This window comes from Chelonoidis abingdonii, chromosome 5 (assembly GCF_003597395.2).
Source record: "Chelonoidis abingdonii isolate Lonesome George chromosome 5, CheloAbing_2.0, whole genome shotgun sequence".
In the NCBI taxonomy this organism is placed as follows: Eukaryota; Metazoa; Chordata; order Testudines; family Testudinidae; genus Chelonoidis; species Chelonoidis abingdonii.
Genome location: NC_133773.1, coordinates 82,473,230 through 82,490,284, shown reverse-complemented (window position 1 = coordinate 82,490,284; position 17,055 = coordinate 82,473,230). Strand labels below are relative to the sequence as shown.

The window sequence follows — 17,055 nt, the reverse complement described above, 5'->3', positions numbered from 1 at the left end:
GAATACAAATGTCTCCTACATTTGTATGTTCTACTCTGTAGAAGAACAATCTGTTTTGTGTAATAACTGGACCTATTTTTTTGTGTTTTTAAAAAGCTCTGATTTCAAACCATTTTTTGGTTTTCCTTTAAATTAACTACATTCCCTGGTTTTGGGAAGAAACAAGTTGTATGAAAAGTTACACAAAGGTTTGAATACAGTTTGATGATCAAGTGAAATGCCATATGGGTAGGGGAGTGGTGAAATAGGAAGTCTTGTGTTATATCTGTAGGTCTATATTTTGTTACTTCAGAACGCCACTCTCTCAACAGCGGCTGTTGTGTACTGAGCCTTACTGAAAATTTGGCCTCAGATGGCAAGGTACCTACAACTAATGTTACATTCCCTAAGAGGTGATTAGAAGATCACACAGATATAAAAGCTATCCAATGAAGTGTCTATATGTCTGCTGTGTATTCTCACAATGTATTGACGACATTTAACTCAGCAATGGTATGCTGAAGAGTAACACGCTCTCTTATATTTTCTATTCAAATGAACAGCAAAGATAAAAAGCAGGAAGTGACAACGCAGCTGATCTGAAAACAAAGTAACACTCAGGGCCCGTATATAGCACTTTCCCCCTCCAATGTTCTTGCAAACATTAGCTATGGTACTCAGACACAATGTTTGAGAAGTGGTCATGAATTCTGGTTGCCTCGTATTTTGGATATTGAAGATGTCTCAGGATGGGTGCTCAGAAATGAAGGCATCCAAGAACAGTGATCCTTTTTGAAAATTTGGGTTTTAATGTCCAGGCTCCATTTCATTCTAGTAGAAGAAAGAGCTGGGAGGTTCTGAATAGCCATGCTGAGTGGTATTGAAAAGTTTTCCCTATTTCAAATAGCCTCTGGCACAGATATGCATAGGGATTCACTATGTTTGAAAAATACAGAAATTTGTCCTGATCATTTTCTTAATTGTTGCCAGCCTTTTCAATATGGGTGCGCAGGTGATAGGATTTTTCTGGAGGTTTACATTATCTCATTATTTTGCCATTTTCTTCACCACATCCTGATGTTCTTGGCTGATGTACCGTTTCATTAAATGGAATTATAAAATTAGGCAGATTGAGAGTGTGGCCTCTAGTACTTTGCTTGCTTGTGAGAATATTTTCCAAGAAATCTATAGGCCAGATTCCCCTTCTAGAGGCAATTCTTCACTGACATGAACCTGGTGGAGGCAGCTCATGCATCAGCCAGCTCTTGCCAGGGGAGGAAAAGGGGGAAGGAGGAGGAGAAGCGTGCTGGAGGGCCACTCTTTTATGCCAGTCCTCCACCAGCATAAGTTCTCTTATGTAACCAATATGGTAGCTGCAAGTCTCCGGTGACACTGCTTGGTGGAGCTGGATAGTGCAGCACTTAGTAGACTAGAATATTGCCTAATGATCTGCAACCACCTCTGTGGAAACTGATGTCTGGCCCACATATCTGTGATGAAATGAGCAGTGCCAGCTCTATTAGTTTTTGTTGCTTGAAAAACAGGTAACAATTTCCACCTCACAGAGCTTGCAGTCTATAGAGGCAACATGCATTGAGTAATTGAGCAGTCACTGAACACTCTGAAGCCCTGGCTGACCTCTTGTTTACATCCCAAGTCCATTGCACCATGCTTGTACTGTAGAACAAGACAACTTTAGCTTGCTTAAGATCATACATTCTTCTTCTCTGCAAGGCTGTATAGAAGTAGCTATACAATTCATGGGAAGAGATCAGCCTGCACAGGAATTCTACACTACTTTTAGAGGCATAATTCATGGAGTCCTTGCTCTTAGATGCTGCCATTTCATTGTGTTATTTGTTTGAAGCAGGCATGTGCATTCTTTCTGTAGAAGTTTCTGGTAGTTCTCATTGCAGTGGCTCTTTGGACATGACAAAGAAAAAACCTGTCTTCGGATACCTCACTCAAGAGATTGGGGCCTCACCAGAGCGGAGAAAATAGAAAAAGAAACAGGAACTTCTTTGTGAAACAAAATCACCACAGAACTGAGAGAAGAAGTGAAATTAAGGTAAAAATGGCTGCTTTTAGGAAAGTTTGTAAACATGCTGCTCTTGTAGCTTAGCAATTCCCAAACTGTGGTCAATGGAGAGCTGGCTGGATAGATTGTGCTGGTTTCAACTCCTTGTTTCCAGCTGCTAAACTGCATTGAACACCAGCTAAAAATCACATTAAATATTTCCCTGTCACTTTTCCATACAGAGGGTCGGAGTCAATGAGGGAATGTCTTGATTAAAATGTAGTCCATACTAGGAAAAGTTTTGAGAATGCCAGAGCTGAGTGCTCTGACTCTCGCTGCTAGTAAAACATTGCATGAATGCAGCTGTACCCTTAGAATGCCTGCTATTATTAACATAATAAGTCAGATACTTGTCTTAGCACGGAATAAAATAACACCTGGACTATTACTCTGTGTACCTGAGAGTTCAGAAGCAGAAACAAGCATATTTGTAAAGGCAGCAGGAGAGAAATACACAGATAGAAATCAATAATGGCAAAATTCACTATTGTGTATTAAAATTGTGCATTGAAATATCTCTAAAATACATATGCTGCCATAGTAACAGTGGGCCAGATTTACAAAAGGAAAATAAGAACATAACATAAGAATGTAAGTATGATGCTGGAAGATCATGCCAAGGCCCCTAGGTCTTAGCTAAACACTGACAAATACATAGCTGGAACCTGTGTGTTAGCATTGTTCAAATAGGTATTAGAGTTACAGGTATTAGAGTGTTATATCTAGACTTTATGAAATGCTTATAAATTGCTGCACACAGTAAATCTCACTTATGATACCTGTATCCCATGTTATGGGGTAGTATTTCAGTGTTTGCTCTGTAATTGTAAATCACCAGACAGGAGGGAAGCATTAACAAGTGTGAAATATTAATTTCCAATAGGAAGTGTTATCTTTTGCCTAACAAAAGAATGTCCACAGAAAATGAACCATTGTGGAACATCAGAAGAGAAAAGCTTTGTGGATTGATCCCTCTCCCCTACTCCATGAAGAGGAGATGTGCACCTGAATTCCTCCCAACAGCTGAATTTACATCTAGAAGCAGAAGGGGGAAAGGAATCAAAAGCCCTAACAACAAGGAACTGTATCTTTTATGCTGCTTGGATTCTGAGGGGGAAAGGATTATTAACAAAAGCAAAAGATAAGCAAAAAATCCCCAGTGCTTAGCCTGGGTTAGCCCTAAAGGACATCTAGAGCTTGCTTGTTATAGAAGCTTCTATTGCCTTTTGAAATTTACGACTGTAACTTGTTTGCCTATACTTGTCATACTTGCTTTAACCTTGTAAATAAGAGTTATTTCCTCTTCCTAGATAATAAATCTTTAGTTTATTATTATAGGCTTGGCTACAAGCATTGTCTTTGGTGTGAGATGCAAGGTGCAATTGGACTTGGGGTAAGTGACTGGTCTTTGAGGCTGGGAATAACCTGAATATTGTTGTGATTTTTGGTATAAGGGACCATTTATCATAGGTTAATGGACCTATTCTCCAGGAATTTATCTAATTTTTTTTAACCTAATTATATTTTTGGCCTTCACAACATCCCCTGGCAATGAGTTCCACAGTTGACTGTGCATTGTGTGACCTGGTACTTCCTTTTGTTTCTTTTAAATCTACTGCCTATTAATTTCAGTGGGTGAGCCCTGATCTTTGTGTTATGTGAACAGGTAAACAAACACTTCCCTATTCACTTTCTCCACACCATTCATGCTTTTATAGATCTCTATCATGTCCCCCCTTAGTTGTGTCTTTTCAAAGCTGAACAATTCCAGTCTTTTTAATCTCTCCTCCTATGGAAGCTGTTCCACACTACTAATCAGTTTTGTTGCCCTTCTCTGTACATTTTCCAATTCTAATACATCTTTTTTTAGATGAGGTGATCAGAACTGCATGCAGTATTCAAGGTGTGAGAGCACCCTGCATTTTTATAGTGGCGTTATGATATTTTTGTCTTATTCTCTTTCCTACTGGTTCCTGACATTCTGTTAGCTTTTTTGATTGCTGCTGCACGTTGAGCAGATGTTTTCAGAGATCTATCCACAGTGATGCCAAGATCTTTTTCTTGAGTGAATCTACTGTCAAAACTTGAACTATATATTTAAAGTTACTTAGGAAATTAGATGAAAGCCATAATATACCCCACAACTTCCATAAGAGAGAATCTTAATCTGTCCCAAAAATATAGAGAGTAACATGTCTCCTCACAGAAATGTAATGAATATACATCATCTCATGGTAGGGTGCAATGGATGGCATCTCCTTGTGGCTCATCTGGAGAATTAGGCTAACACTCCTTCCATCAGTTTCTCCTCTGTAGCCCCTCTCTTTTCCTCAGGAGGTGCAGTGTCCGCTTTGTGACTCAGCCCCCTGGTTAGGTAACTATCGTGGTTTCCCTTCCAAGGAGGCGTGTATCACAACAAGGTTCCTACTCTCCAGCAGTCTCAGGCAGTCTTCTGCTTCACTGCCTCTTAAGGCTTGTCTACACCAGTGCTTCTCAAAGTCGGGCCGCCGCTTGTGCAGAGAAAGCCCCTGGCGATCCGGGCTGGTTTGTTTACCTGGCACATCTGCAGGTTCGGCCAATCGCAGCTCCCATTCGCCGCGGTTTGCCGCTCCAGCCAACAGGGGCTGCTGGAAGCAGCGCAGGCCAAGGGATGTGCTGGCCGCCCTTTCTGCAGCCCCCATTGGCCTGGAGCAGCAAACTGCGGCAGTGGGAGCCGCGATTGGCTGAACTTGCCGATGCAGTAGGTAAATAAACTGGCCCAGACTGCCTGGGGCTTTCCCTGCACAAGCGGCAGACTGGCTTTGAGAAACACTGGTTTACACTACAAAATTAAGTCGACTTTATCTATTTCAACCTGGAGCCTCTAAATTAATTAAATCGATTGTGCATGGCCACACCATGCTTATTGTCTCGATGGTGTGCGTCCTCACTAGCAGTGCCTGCATCAATGCACAAAGCAGTGTGTAGTAAGATGAGGCCCCTGAAACAAACTCTTGTGTCAGAGGCCCAGTCTGAGGCCTGAAGCCTGAATCAAAGTATTTCCAGGCATTGCTAAGCAAAAGCTGCGCTGTGAGCCAGAGGCAAGCCCCACTCACAGAAGTTGATGAGAAGAGGGTTGCTAGAAGCAGGTGCATCTTAAAAACAGAGTCAAAAGGATAGCATGATGGATAGATCTGTTTGAAACAACATGATCAAAGGAGGAGACAGCTCCCAATGAGTCAAGGGGTTGTACTTCAATACGTTAGTAGGGATGAGTAATCTGCACTGTATCTGTACAAAAGGAGGTCCTGGAGCGCGCATCTTTGTCTGGCCTAGGGGGCAGTGGAGTGTCCCACCACTGACTGAGCCGGTCCATTGCCAGGGGGCACAAATTCATAGCATGTCTTATAGAGTCTATGGGAAATTATTACTGTGTTTCGTTTGACAATAAACCTGGCTTGGGTTCCTTCGTACCTGAGCGCCATCTTTTCCGGGGGTGGACAAAGAGAGGCCATCAGGCTCTTTGGGGTGCCTCACGAGGGTCTTGGGGTCGAGTTCCGACGTATCCATCAACTGGTGGGCCAAAGGGCTCCTCTCGGTCGTTCCCTCCTCCTCCTCAGAATTGTCGCTGGTGTAGGTCCTGCGCCACATAAGTATGGTGCTTGGGTCCAAAACAAAGTCCGAAGTTCTAACGGGAGTGGTAGAGGAGTCCATGTTTCCTCTCAGTAGCCTTTTCCACGCTTTTCTAAAACACGTGTCCTTGGTAAGAAATGGCCTCCTCTGTCTGGCGCTGGGATTTATGGGGTATTGGCGGAGGGCCTTGGGAGGAGTTCTTAGAGGGGTCACCCCGATTGGTCAAAATCTCCTCTCGGGGTGGTCCTTTTGGGAGAAAACTCCCTCCTGATAGGTAGAGGTGGTGGGAGGAGTTCTTAGAGGGGTCACATGACCCACTTTGCTTCCAGTCATGTGGCCATCTTGACCCCGGAAGTCACCCTGATTGGTCAAATCTCTTCTCGGGGTGGTCCTTTCGGGAGGAAACCCCTCCTGATTGGTAGAAGGGTGGAGGGAGGAGTTCTTAGAGGGGTCACATGACCCACTTTGCTTCCGGTCAGGTGGCCATCTTGACCCCGGAAATCGCCCTGATTGGTCAAATCTCCTCTTGGGGTGGTCCTTTCAGAAGGAAACCCCTCCTGATTGGTAGAGGGTGGTGGGAGGAGTTCTTAGAGGGGTCACATGGCCCACTTTGCTTCCGGTCATGTGGCCATCTTGACCCCGGAAGTAATACCCCCACAGGGTGGGACTTCCAGTGACAGGTGGGAGGGACTATAGGGGTCAAGGGGCGGGGTTAGGGCGTGGTTAGGGTTTGATTGATGGTAGGGCCCTTATACTGTGGTCTTTGGGGGTTCTCTCGGGGTTTGCTGTGTCAGCTGTCTGCGCAGAGCCGAGGCAGCACACAGAGGGAACACGCACGCAGTCGACTGTTATCATCATTGAACAAGAGCAGAGCACCACACCAGTAGTTACTGACAACACAGTGCATCACGGGTAGCTAGCCCAAAGTGTAACTTGCCACAGTGGTTTTGGGAAGTTTGTGCAATGCCTCATGGGATCAAAACATTGTCTCAGGGGAGAATGGGAAAATTGCATAGGCATCCCATGATGCACTGTGCTCCCCCCCTCATATCAACGGCAAACAACCCAGTGGTTTTCGCACCTTAAAACTGCTGCGCGTATGCCATAACCTCAGAAGTATGGAGCCTGCTTAGTTGTGCACTCTTGCTGTGAGCATCTCAAACACCTCACGCTTTCTCCTGAAGTATTTCCAGAGCCGAAGTAGGGTCCACCACATGGAACATAGCGATGTCCTGAAAGCAGCCCTGCTGAAAGCCATTGAAAAAAAAAACCTCACAGTTGCTACTGGCAGTCACAGAGCAGCTGCACTGTGTTGAGAGCCATTTCTGATCCCTTGAAAATAGCACTGACTGTTGGGACTGCATTGTTTTACAGGTATGGGATGACGAGCAGTGGCTGCAGAACTTTCGAATGTGGAAGGCACCTTCCAGGAACTTTGTGCAGAGCTTTCCCCTGCCCTGCCATTCAGCAACACAAAAATGAAAGCTGCTCTGACAGTAGAGCAGTGAGTGGCGATTGCTATTTGGAAGCTTGCAATGCCAGACAGTTATCGGTCAGTGGAGAATCAATTTGGAGTAGGTAGGTCAACTATGGGAGCTGCTGTGCTCCAAATGTGCAGGGCCATTAATTGACTTCTGCTATGAAGGGTAGTCAACCCAAAACCAAATTTTTTCTAATTTTTTAGAATTGCCAGCAAATCAGAAAACCCATTATTGTCTCAGCTCTACAATGATCTACTGTCATCTCCATTCATTGACCAGCAAGGCTAAAAAAAATGGTCCCATAATTCTCTTAATCAAGGAAGCTATTACATAGGCACACCACTATTTCTGCACAAATCCTCTAATTATCACTGGTTCTACATTAAGTGAGGTCAACTGTAACAACTTGTTAAAGAAACAAAAGACAGGTTTAAAAGATACACATCTGTCTACTTAAGTGACACAATGTGAAGAACTCTTTTAAATTAGAGCCCCACCAAATCCAAGATACACCAAAATATAATACACAATTGACAACCTGCCTGTGAAAGAAATGGAACTGTTCAATTAGTGCACTGTGCCACACACCAAACTATGACCTCAGCCCGCAAATCACTCCAACATGTACTTTACTTAATACGACTACTCAAGTTAAGCATGAGCTTAAAGGCCTTTGCTTATAGGAACAGATCTATTAAAGAAACTAGATCAGATGCTGATCTCTGATATACTGGTGTTACTCTGGCGTGACGCCACTGAAATCAAGAGTAACTCTGGATTTATATGCTTGTAACCAGGATAAGAATCTGTCTCAGTATAGCTTTGTGTAAGATGGTTATAAGTTCAATTCCTAGTGGGAATTTTTCATTGTATATTTAAGAATGTCATGCACATGGTCACCAGTTAACAATAACCATCTACTTGAAACAGAAATACATACTGCACTATGTACTAATTACATACTGGAATACATCTGAAACATTAAACTAATAAATCAGATATGCATGAAACATGACACACACACAGTATGTAGTAAATCAAACTAAATATTAAAAATTGCAGTATAATACAAAGCAGGAAAATTCAGATTTCGGAGGCCTAATTCACCCAGTTGAAACTTAAGAGTATGGTAGATCAACCCCCTTTGAGGGTCCCTCTCTGAAAATACACCTGGCTTTCATATGAATATCTGACAGACCAGACCATCTGTCTCTTGGCAGCATTTTGCACAGTCACATGGGGGAATTAGAGTAGATATCTCAAGTGTACTTTCTTGGGCCTCAGTCATAACTATAGCTAAAAAATATTAGTTTGCTTCATAGCCAATACGTCTGTATATGTATTAGTGCACTGGTGTATTAAATCTCTGTCCTTCAAACATTTATGCATGGGAGTAACTTTACAAATGTGAGTAGTCCAGTTTTGTTTCAATGGAACTCAGGCAAGTAAAGTAATCCCTGCTAATGAAGGCTTAGAGGGGCAGGTCCTTGTAGAGGAATGGCCCAAACTACTATATCTCACAATACCAATAACGTAGTATGTGGGGCTACAGTGTAGAATACTGCTATATTTTTTTTCTAATAAGTGCAAACCGTGGGTGGTGGTGGAAGGGGCCTGAGCTCCCTGCTCCCATGTTCATTATTTCTTTAAGTTGTACATGGGAAAATACCACACTGGGCTGCATTTCAAAACACAACACTGTGCTTTTCAATTAAGAGAAAGGGTCAGATTCTAAGTCCTCCCTATTGTCTCAGCTTAACAAAAATGAAAAAAAGAGTCCATTTGCTGAAAGTGAAGAAATAGCTTCAGATGCTAATATGCCTGGTACATTTAGCTTTCTGAATACCAAAAACCCAATAGCATCTTATGACATTTTATAATGTTTTGATATATTTTGGTGTTGTCCTTTAGAGGCCAATTCCTTTGGACTAATGTAAGTTAAAAATATAGCTTTTTCTTTTTTGACTCATCTGTGGTGTTCTCTTTTGTGGACCTGCTATACATGTTCTGGTCTAATCGAGCTGTACCTTCAGCCAACTTTATGCATTCCCCTTTTCTGTAGCCAACCCTGCAGTGCTAGGAGCTGAAATGATGATGCGCTGAATCCGTGCATTTGCGGCTGTCTCTGGCCTCCAGTAATTTTTGGGGCTGTGCTGGTTGGGTGCAGGCCTCTCTGGCAGGAGGATATGGTGTGGACAGTGTGGTGTTCAGTGATCACTCAGTGCAAGAACACTGCTTTATTCCAAGTCCAGTTCCAACTGGCTGTGCATAAGAAGAAGTGCTTCTGCCCAGACACTCTGTTGAGGAAGGGCAGCCCTTAAAGGCACAATTCCCTGTACCACAGCTAGGTCTCGTGCTGTTTCAGGCTCCAAGCAGACTATCACTGGGCCTGTGCCAAGGTCTGTGTTGGCAGAATGAGTCCAAGCCCCTTGGACATGTTTAAACCCAGCTTTGCACAGCTGTCGAGAATTTATCAGTCCAGGCACAAATCCCTACTCACTGGCCCTTTGCTACAATAATTGCTGGTGAGGGAAAGCTAACAATATTTTACTTGCCCCTCAAGAAAATTACTTGCCTTGACAATAATTGGTTTAAACAATACATATATTGGGCTGTGTGGGGGGTCTGGTGAGACAGCAATTAATATGGTTGTTTGTTAGGCTGAAAGAAACAGACCTGGATGTCAGAGGCATATGATTGCAGAACTCCTCCTGTAGCTAACATACCCTTGTCTTTGGAACTGGTTCCTCTGGGCAGTGTGTCAGAGCCCTGTGTTCTTTAGGGGTGGCTCTGGGTGCCATGAGTTGTTTAGAGGGCTTTTTATTTGGTTCAGAGCTCAGAAGTTTCTGAAGTTCATATTTGTTTGTGTTTTAATCTCTGCCACTGCAGTGCTGGGCTGCCACAGTGACAGACACTAGAGAGATTAACAAAGAAATAATTCATCTTGTCAGAGCCATAAAAGTGAAAAGCTGAGACAGAGGAATAAGAATTTGCTTGGGCTGCTAAACTAGAACTATTTTTAATCACTTATTTTCTTTTTTCCAAAAGGGATATTTTTCCATTTCTTCTAGAGTCCCTCTGTGACAGGTTGGATCATAGAACCCCCCTTGGGAACTGATGTGCCAAGACTACTTCTGCCCCTGCTTTCCCTGCCAGCTTGGGACTCCAGCACACTGTCTCATTGAGCCAGACATGCCAGTCTGCTCCAACACAGACCCAGGGTCTGAACCACATGCCCCAAAGCTACAGACTTAACTGAAAGCAACTTAAGAAGTGTTCCTGTCTTTAACACTCAGATGCCCAACTCCCAGTGGGATCTAAATCCATATAAATCCATTGTACCCTGTATAAAGCTTATTGTTCGCCCTCTATAACACTGATAGAGAAATATGCACAGCTGTTTGCCCCCCCCAGGTATTAATACATACTCTGGGTTAATTAATAAGTAAAAAGTGATTTTATTAAATACAGAAACTAGGATTTAAGTGGTTCCAAGTAATAGCAGACAGAACAAAGTGAATTACCAAGCAAAATAAAATAGAACGTGCAAATCTAAGTCTAAGAAAACTGAATACAGATGAAACCTCACCCTTAGAGGAACTCCAGTAAGCTTCCTTTTACAGACTAGTCGCCTTCTAGTCTGGGTCCAGCAATCACTCATACCTCCTGTAATTACTGTCCTTTGTTCCGTTTCATTCAGGTATCCTTGGGGGTGGAGAGTCTCTCTCTTTAGTCAGCTGAAGACCAAATGGAGGGGTCTCTCACAGGCCTTAAACAGACTTTCTCTTGTGGATGGAGGCACATCTCCTCTCGCCTATGCAAAGTCCAGCTCCAAGATGGAGTTTTGGAGTCAAATGGGCACATCACATGTCCATGCATAACTCAGTTTTTACAGGCAGCAGCCATTGCTTACCTGCTACCTTGAACGTCCTCATGCAGACTTCTTATGTGGATTGGAGCCTCCGAAGATCCATTGTCCCTTGAGTGCTTCTTGATTGGGCACTTAATTTGCACATTCCTTTCTCAAGAAGCTGACCAAATGCTTTACTAAGGCTACTTAAAAATCAAGCAAGTACACAGCCAATATTCATAACTTCGAATACAAAAATGATACATGCATACAAATAGGATTAATAGCTTCAGTAGATCATAACCTTTACAGAGCTATGTTACATGGCGTATGTAGTATAAAATATATTCTAGGTATGTCATATATACATTCATAAGCATATTGCCATAAAGCCTTATGGGGGGCACTGTCACACCCTACTTATCTCACCCAATCTCCTTAGAGAGCTAGAACAGAGATTATTTTTAAAAAAATGAGGAAGTATCTGTGTAACATAGGTTACCAAGAGATGTTTTGGAATCTCTGTCACTGGAGGTTTTTAAGAACAGCTTAGACAAACACCTGTCAGGAATGGTCTAGGTATACTTAATCCTGCCTCAGCACTGGGGGCGGACTAGACGACCTCTTAGTGTCCCTTCCAACCCTACATTTCTATGATTCTATAAACAGCTTTCTCAATTAAATTGCCCAATAATCTCACCTAAGTGTTGCATGAACCACATCAGGACAGGGCCCTGAACATTTCAGGAAAGAAAGACAATTGGTACAGGATAAAGACTAGGCTGCCCTGCACTGAATTACACTGGTTATCCTACTAGGTCAGTAGACCACCTTGACTGAATTACAGCTTTAAATTTCATAGGGGATCATTCATCTAATGGTATACAGACTTTATTGTTGATAACTAGGTGAGGGCTTATGACCCCTTAAAACTAATGAACTGGGAATTGACTACTAGTAAGGCTTGACCAGCTAGTCCTGGAAGTAAGGTCCCAATCCTGTAATGCAATGAGCACTCTCAAGTCCTGCAAAAGTTTATGGTTTATGAGGGCACCCATCACCTTTATGGAAGCAATGGGCTTGGACCTAACTGTACCAAACTCAGCATCTATCTGGATCATATACAATGTCAAAAACCTGCTCTGTCAGTGTTAGAGCCTGGCACTTTATTTGACATCATGCTGCACACAGGTTCAGAGACTTTTCCATCTGCCTGGAGACATTACAGTGACTGGTTCCTGGAAACCGTGACTCTTATCTTCTTGCAGCAAGCGATGTTGCGTATTGAGGTATTATATGAACCTATCTCCTAGAGCAGTTTACAAAGAAAATAATTAAAGAAATTAAACACTATAATGCAGGAGCTAACTTATCCTGCAGTTTGAGAACCTTTGTGGGGTTTTATGTTTAGTTGGGTATGGGGGGAGCGGAGATTAGTTTATATCTAGTTGCACCTCTGGGGCTTGTATGCAACAATGCGTGTGTATGTCCATGCCAGTGGCAGCAGCAGAGGGTGAAATATGAAAGCGGAACTTTCCAGCAGAAACCTTCAGTCAGTCACACAGCTGTAGTGTATGAAAGAGAATGAGCTTCAGTATTTACCAGAGCTGTTGGCAGCTGGGCTAGAACACTGGCTTGCATTTCTTTTTATTCCATTCTACAGTGTATTTAAATCAAGACAAGTGCTTTTTCTCCTTTAACCCTGGCCAGCCTCCTCTAGTTTAAGAAAGCATCTAAATCAGAGGAATAAGTCACCCTCCTTCTCCAGACAGAACTCTTCAGACTTTTTCAGTAGTTTTACAGCTGAAATAAAATGTTGCAACCATGTTTCAAGTGTAAGGAGGATGCAGGGGTGCAAGTAGGAGCAGGTGCCCTCAGATCTAACTGCACTACCTCAGAAATAAACTTAGTAAGGGTATGTGTCCAAATATATATCTTTGCAAATTTGCCAATTTCTAGCCACAGATTTTTCACTGACAACCTGTCCCTTTATCCCAGCCAAAACCTACACAAGGATCAGGGCTGAGGCACATGCATGGAAACCATTTGCCCACATCTTGTTTTGCCTTCCCTATCCCATGTAGTCTACTGGGATGTGCTGTGGAATCCTACATCCAGGAGTCCATTCAAAATTTCCAATAGCCCCTTCAGTTTAGCGAAGACAGCCTCCATAACCTATGTGGTATTCCTTCTCTCTCCAGACATTTTCTTCAGATCCAGGCCTGTAAACAAACCCTTCTAGGTTAGGGTCTCACTTCATATTTAGACCAAGCAGAATAGTAATTCTAGCACCAAAAATCCTTTTCCAATCCATCTAAAAGTGATTCCATCAAACAGTTCTTGGCAAAAATGTGTTTTCTTCTCCCCATTGGTCTGATGGGGTTCTCACATCTCTCTTTGCCATCTATAGAGACCAGTCCTTCTGTGTATATAACTAGCAACATGTATCCCCAAGGCAGGTAATAATGTCACTCACTGATTAAATACAGCGCTTGGTTTCAGCTCACTTCTTAGAAAGTATAAATCAGTGCTGTAAAACATTCTGCAAAGTCACTGCATGTATTAGACAGCGAAGAGCTCATTCTAGATAGTGGCCCGGAAAACTTCAGTTTGGTTGTTTGACATCCAGGACTGAACTACACATAATAATATAGAATCAGGTGCAGTCCTAAATCCAGAAAGGCCAGCCCTGTACTAAACAGAGAGACTATAGCATTCTCCTCTCAATGCCAGGGCTGGTATTGGTCTGACCTTTCTTCCGTTACTGTCCTTGGCTGGTCCCCATTAGACAGCATGATCTTTCAGTGCAAGCAAACAGGAACCATGATGCAATTTAGTCACATATTACATTAGGCAACACTGCAAGTTTAAAAATAGCTTTCCTCATTGGAGTACAAAGTACTCATACTCCCGGGGGGGGGGGGGGAGGGGGAGCGAGGGGAACCGTAGGCAGAGGCTGCACCAAGCTGTTTGTATGGTCATAACTACAATGCTCAGGGTCAGACAACACCCACATATTGGAGGAAACTGATTCAGAGACCAACTCTGATCTCATCTTCGCTGGCTTGGTGCCAGGATAATACCACTATTAACTTAAATGGATTAACTCTTGATTTACACTTGTGTCAGCTAACTCAGAATCAGACCCTGAATAGCACATATTAAATTATTTAAAACTCGTATTCAGAAACAGCAGAGCCCTGCTAATTGGCACTAATGACTGGAAGATCCACTGTGAGTGACTAGATTTTGTGAATCAGCAAAGCAAAGACTAAAAAACAAGAATATTGCCTGACAAGATGTGAATTGGATATTGGTTTTAACTAGTGATGACAGACAGTTCACAAGATACCAGTAACTAAGGGTACTCCTGTATATTTAGTAAAAATAATAGTCTTAGTAATATGACTCTGCACAGCAGCAGCTGCTATTAAACCTTTGCTGAAAGGATGTTGAATTCTCTAGAAATGCAAGATTTTGCTTCTCACTGCAGTGCCATGAACTGTGCCACCTAGCTTGGATTTTGACAAGAAGTGCTGGAGCAATTTGTAGACTGGGGGTGCTGCGAGCCATTGAACCAAGCTATAAACCCTGTATATGATGGAAACCACTTCAAGCCAGGGGGTATGGCAGCACACCCAGCACCCCTAGTTCCAGCCCCTATGGATTTTGAAGAGTTTGACTAGATACATTATGCATACGGGACTATGTTTTAAACTGGTGCTCACTACTGATTTTCAGCATGTATTTATTATTTTTTACTTACTATTTTACTTCCATGTGGCTTTAGTCTGCTGTTGGGGAATTTCATACAGAGTGTCTCAGAGAGGTGAAACAATCTTTAGCCTCTAAGAAGAGGTAGGAAAGAAATAGGGGGGCCCACCCTGCTCCAAACTCTATCAAAGAGGGTCTGGACAATGGGGTCTTTTCACTGTCAGAGCTGCAGGCATATTGCAGTATCAGAAAATCGGTCTAATGATACAGACAAGAACTGAGTTTTAAAGGTTAAAGGCCGCCCCATATAAGTGATTTTACCAGCTGTTGATCAGCACAGCACTGCCAAAGTTGATGGATTCCACAAGTTCTTCAGATGACTTATGTCCAAGTGAGGTGTGAGAAATACTGCAAAAAAGGAAACAGATGCAGCCATGTTGTCGGGCTTTGTGTTATCTCCACATTCAAACCTATTCATCCTTCCTAATGCTTCAGGGCAAACCCAAATCTTCCCAGATAATTAGCAATGAGTTGGGTTATGCAAGTGTAATACATTGGGTTTCGCAACTGGTAACATCAACCCTAATCCATAGCAGGAAAAAAGAAATCATTTCCTGTGATGCTTCTAACCAGTCATTACTTGGTCCAATGTCTGTCTGTCATTTGCTCTGCTTAGACTGTATTTCCTGAGTAGAGGGCCCACCTCTCCTCTAGTCTGTATAGCAGCAATCACATGCTTAGTGCTTAAAAACAGTGCCAAGAAGCAGTTTACACACATGAAGTGGAGTTAGAGTGGGTGTGATTAGCCACTTTTACAGAAAAACCAAATGATTCAGGAGGATCTCTTATGTTTGGCATCTTTTAGAACAACGGTTCTCAAACTGTGGGTCTGGATGGGGTCACCAGGGCTAGCGTTAAACTTGCTGCGGCCCACAACCAAAGCCTGATACCCACTGCCTGGAGCTGAAGCCAAAGCCTAAGGGCTTCAGCCCTGGGTGGTGAAGCTCAGGCTTTGGCCTCCCGCCCAGGCAGTGGGGCTTTGGCCTCCCCCCACCAGGGGCTCAGGCTTTGCCCCCCCGCCCCCTTGGGGTAGTAATTTTTATTGTCAGAAGGGGGTTGCAGTGCAATGAGTTTGTGAACCCTTGTACTAGAGTGACCAGGCTTCCTTAGCCTTTATTTTACCAAAAGGATTTCTTTGCAAAACTGATAACATTTCTTCATCTAAAATAAAATCACTATTTCAATGCATATTATTAAGAAAAATGAATACGTTTCAAACACTAATTGTCATGAGATCATTAAGTTTGATCTTGACCTACCTGATGGCTTATTAATGCATTTCAAAAGCAATTTTCAGCTGAGACATTGCAATTTGAATTGGACATCAGCTCCCAGAATGTTCGATGAGCACTTCCCCGGCACCGGGCTATCTCATTTATTGCTGTGATTCAACAGAGGGGCTTATCAGAGGGCTTACAGAACATTATGGTCCAGTGCAAAGGTTGTTGATAGAAACCAAAGAACCACCAACCCCGTCACACCCCCTTCCTCCCCTCATACATGTGCTAAGTTATAACTGGCACAAAAGAGAAAGTTTGATGTTTACACTTAGCCTCAATGGAACTTTCATTTGCAGAGCTAAAAACAGGAGGTAACAAAAATAGATTACAAGGCTTGGGCACAGGTTCAAGTCATTAATAATGCAAGTGCAAAAGTTCACTTGAAGTTACAGTATAATTCCTAACAGTTCTAACATACGTTTTACCTTTCTTATATTCTTTTAATAAATACTTCTGTTCTTTTCATGTGATTTTAGTACTGATGAAGGGAGTAGCATGACAGCCTGACGTACCCCTTTAGTTGTAGGCCCACCAACATCAGACATGCCTAAGTTTGAAATTCAGGTTAAAGTAAATCATATATATACAGAGAGAGAGAGAGAGAGAGAGAGAGAGAAGGAAGGAACCGTTTCAAGGTCTCCTCTACTAGTTCTGTGCTCTGTTTCCCTAAGATGAGACAAAGGCCAGTGATATGATTTGAGATTCTGAAGGAGTTTACAAACAAGAAGGAACTGGGCACAATATCTAGCTAACTCCAATCTGAGTTGCAGCAAGGTGTGAAGGCTTGCGTGTTGCCAAGCCAGGAAAGTGTGTAGTGTGGGTGGGAGTAGAGGAGTGGTCACACAGGAAAGTGGCAAACCTTTGTCTCCCAGGCTTGGTCAGGGCCGGCTCCGGGTTTTCTGCAGCCCCAAGCAGCAAAAAACAAAAACAAAACAACAAACAAAAAAAAGCTGCGGCAGTGCAATCGCGCCGCTCCACTCTTAGGCGGCAATTCAGCGGCAC

The 17,055-nt window shown here is 42.9% G+C and overlaps 1 long non-coding RNA gene across 1 annotated transcript; it reads left to right on the top strand.

Moving 5' to 3' along the window:
- Nucleotides 1–1,375: 1,375 nt before the first annotated feature.
- LOC142046940 (uncharacterized) lies at nt 1,376–5,508 on the top strand. The gene is made up of 2 exons (XR_012656037.1): nt 1,376–2,047; nt 2,940–5,508. It is a non-coding gene; the product is annotated as an uncharacterized LOC142046940 (long non-coding RNA).
- The last annotated feature ends 11,547 nt before the right edge of the window (nt 5,509–17,055 follow it).